At 38.6% G+C, this 4,202-nt stretch overlaps 1 pseudogene; it reads left to right on the top strand.

Moving 5' to 3' along the window:
- Window positions 1–2,811: 2,811 nt before the first annotated feature.
- Window positions 2,812–3,810, top strand: LOC141492463 (mitochondrial carrier homolog 2-like; annotated as a pseudogene).
- The last annotated feature ends 392 nt before the right edge of the window (window positions 3,811–4,202 follow it).

Genomic DNA, 4,202 nt, shown 5'->3' on the forward strand with positions numbered 1-4,202 from the left:
TGTTCTTTCTCTAATTTTTTAGTTGCATATTTAGTTCATTGATTTCCTCTTTCTCCAATTGATTCATATAAGCATTTAGAGCTATAATATATCCCCTGAGAGTTGCTTTGAATGAATCCCATAGGTTTTTGTATGTTGTTTCATTATTATCATTATCTAGGATAAAATGGTTAATTCTTTCTATGATTTGTTTTTTTGGTCCACTTATTTTTTAAAATGAGGTTATTCAGTTTCCAATTTGTTCTGGGTCTATATCTCCTTGGCCCAGTATTGCATATGACTTTTATTGCATTGTGATCTGAGAAAGATGTATTCACAATTTCTGCCTTTCTGCAGTTGATCGTTAGGTTTTTATGTCCTAGTACATGGTCAATTTTTGTATAAGTTCCATGTACTGCAGAGAAAAAGGTATATTCCTTTCTATTCCCATTCAGTTTCCTCTATAAGTCTACCATATCTCATTTTTCTAACAATGTATTTACCTCCTTAACTTCTTTCTTGTTTATTTTATGATTCGATTTATCTAGATCAGATAGCGGGAAGTTGAGGTCTCCTACTAGTGGAGTTTTGCTGTCTATGTCTTCCTGTAATTCTTTCAGCTTCTCCTCTAAGAATTTCGGTGCTGTCCCACTGGGTGCATATATATTCAATATTGAAATGACTTTATTGTCTATGGTACCTTTTAGGAGGTTAAAGTTTCCTTCCTTATCTCTTTTAAGGCTATCTATTTTGGCTGCTGCTTTGTCTGAGGTAAGGATTGCTGTCCCTGATTTTTTTACTTCACCTGAAGCAAAATATATTTTTCTCTAACCTTTTACCTTTTCTCTATATGTAACTTTCTTCTTCAAAAGAGTTTCTTGTTAGCAGCATATTGTAGGATTTTGATTTTAATCCACTCTGCTATTTGCTCAGGTTTTAAGGGATAGTTCATCCCATTCACATTCAAGGTTATGATTACTAATTCTTTATTGCCCTCCATGCTATCTTCCCTCTGTTTGTATTTTTCCCCTTCCCCCATCCAGTATTTTGTTTCTGAATACCACCCCCTTCAGTGTGTTTGCCTTTCTATATCACACACTCCCCTTTCCCTTTTTCCCTTTTCCCTTCCCTTCCTTTTGTTATTTCCCCCTTTCCTCCACTCCCCTTCCCTTTCTCCATCCCCCTCCCCCTTTCCCCTTTTAATACTTGAAAGGTTAGATGTTTTATAAGTTAACTGAGTATGTGTAGGTTGACTTTAAGCCAAGTCTGATGAGAAGAAGATTCAGGTGTTTCTCCTCTGCTCCCTTCTTCCCCTTTGTTACCATAGGTTTTTTGGTACCTCTTAGTGTAATGAGTTTTACCCCATTCAATCCCCTCCCTCCTCCTGTCTCTTTCCTGTCTCCCTTTTTAAGGAGGTAGTGTTTTTTAGATCATTCTAGGTCATAGAAAATTCTCAATGTCTGTCCCTTCTAGTTCAGTATATTCTATTGAATAGAGCCAAAATTCCTGTGAGTTATTAGTCTTTCCCCCAAGTGGGGTTAAAGCCAGTTACATCCCATTAGATAGCAGTCTAATGGATAGGTCATAAATGTCCATCATTTCTGGCTAGGTGTATTCTCTCGGTTAGAGTTACAATTCTCAAGATTTATAAGAATATTTATTCCCCTATTCTGGGATACAGCCAGTTTCAACTTACTGGATTGCATTTTTTTTCCCTTTTACTACCCACCCCCTTTTTTTACCTTTTCATGTGTCTCTTGAACCTCCTGTTTGATGTCCAAATTTTCTGTTTAGCTCTGGTCTTTTCATCAGAAATTTTTGGAATTCTTCCATTTCGTTAAATGTCCATCTTTTTCCCTGGAAGAGAAGTTCAGCTTTGTAGGAAAGTAGATTCTTGGCTGCATTCCAAGTTCCCTTGCTCTTTGAAATATCTCATTCCAGGCCCTGTGATCCCTTAATGTTGATGCAGCCAGGCCCTGCGTGATCCTTACTGTGACTCCTTGATATTATTTAAATTGTTTCTTTCTGGCTGCTTGCAGGATTTTCTCTTTTATCTAATAGTTCTGGAGTTTGGCCACAATATTCCTTGGTGTTTTCATTTTAGGATTTTTTTCTGGTGGGGAATCAATGTACTCTTTCAATAACTACTTTGCCCTCTTATTCCATGATATCAGGGCAGTTTTCAATTACTAGATCCTGTAATGTTAAGTCCAGGCTTTTTTTTTTTCTCTTCAATGTTTTCAGGAATTCCTATAATTTTCAGGTTGCCCCTCCTCGATATTTTCTCAAGGTCAGTTGTTTTGTTGATGAGGTATTTTACAATTGCTTCTATTTTTTTTCTATTTTTTGATATTGTTTAACTGAATCTTGGTGTCTCATAGAGTCATTAGTTTCTGTAGACTACATTCTTTTTTGGGGGGAAGGAATTTTCTTCATTAACCTTTTGCAACTCCTTTTCCAATTGGTCAATTCTACTTTTGAAAGAGCTTGCCATTTGACCAATTGAGGTTCTGAGAGAATTAATTCCTTTTTGCATTTGCTCATTTGAGGATCTGAGAGAATTATTTTCATTTTGTATTGGTCCAATTGATGATCTGAGAGATTTGTTCTCCTTTTGTATTTGTCCAATTGTACTTTCTAAGGTTTTGTTTTCTTGTTGCCCAGTATTAATTGTCTCTCCCAAATTTTTAAGCTCATTTCTTATTTCTTCAGGAAGTCTTTCTGTGTGTGCACTCTGTGGGTTGTGAAGCCACCGGCCTGGGCATGTGATCCAGGCCCAGGTTGGTCAGTGGCTCAGCCCGCCTGCCCACCCATCCTTCCGTGGGTGCCATCATGGTGGAGGCAGCCAGTCAGGTGTTGCTGTCCTCAGGCCTCACCATCCTCTTGCAGCCGCTCATGTACGTGAAGGTGCTCATACAGGTGGGATATGAACCTCTTCCTCCAACTATGGGAAGAAATATTTTTGGATGGCAAGTCTATCAACTCCCTGGCCTCTTGTTGTTATGCTCAACATATTATGATTATCAATGGAAAAAGCAGACTTTTTAAGGGCTTAACTCCCAGACTGTTCTGGAGCCATTGGAACTGTGGTCCATAGTAAAGTTTTGCAGGAGTTAAAACAAGGACTGCAACCTTCACAAAAAGATGGTCCATCCAGTTTTGACAAGGTTGTCAAGGAGACTACTCAGGAGATGTTGGCTCATTCTGCTGCTACCCTTGTCACGCATCCCTTCCATGTGATCACTCTGAGGTCTATGGTACAATTCATTGTCAGAGAGACCAAATATTGTGGACTATGTGACTCCATAGTAACCATTTATCGAGAGGAGGGCTTCCTAAGATTCTTTGAGGGTCTTATTCCTCGTCTCCTGGGGTATATCATTTCCTTGTGGCTCTGTAATTCATTGGCCTACCTCGTCAATAGCTATGCACTGGAGAGTGGGGTTTCCACTATGAATGAAATGAAGAGTTATTCCCAGGCTGTCACTGGATTCTTTGCCAGTATGCTGACCTATCCCTTTGTACTAATCTCCAACCTGATGGCTGTCAAGAACTGTGGGCTTGCTAGTGGATGCCCTCCTTATGCCCCAATTTATTCTTCCTGGTTAGATTGTTGGTGCATGCTGCAAAAAGAGGGAAACATGAGCTGCGGAAATAGCTTGTTTTTTCAGAAGGTCCCTTTTGGGAAGACTTACTGTTGTGACCTGAGGATGTTAATTTGAAGATATGGGGCAGGGACAGTGACATTTCTGTAGTCCCAGATGCACAGAATTATGGGAGAGAATGTTGATTTCTATACAGTGTGGTGCGCTTTTTTTAATAATCACTTTAATCTTGGGAAAATGAAGGTGTTTGGTGTCTGCCTTTTTTGTTCATTTCCCAATACAAACTGCTTTACTGCTGATATTCTCCAGTGATTCTTTTTCCTGAAATGGGCAGTTTTTGCTTCGGGTTTAGATATGATTTATATAAAGCAAAATTGCACTTTTCTGGAGGAATGGGCAAGTTATTATGGAGTTAAGGCCTCAGTTTTAAACTTTTTAAGAATGGAGAATCATAAAATTCCAAACAGGAATAGAAACAACTTGTGAAATGTCTGAAAAAATTACTAAAGCAACTTTCTAGGAGATAATTATCCTCCTCTTGTGGACTCTATCGAAAGAGATAGTAGGATCCCCACAGAGCCTGCTTCCTGATATAAGGCTTTGAAAATAACTAAGTTT

The sequence above is a fragment of the Macrotis lagotis genome, chromosome 1 (genome assembly GCF_037893015.1).
Source record: "Macrotis lagotis isolate mMagLag1 chromosome 1, bilby.v1.9.chrom.fasta, whole genome shotgun sequence".
NCBI lineage: Eukaryota > Metazoa > Chordata > Mammalia > Peramelemorphia > Peramelidae > Macrotis > Macrotis lagotis.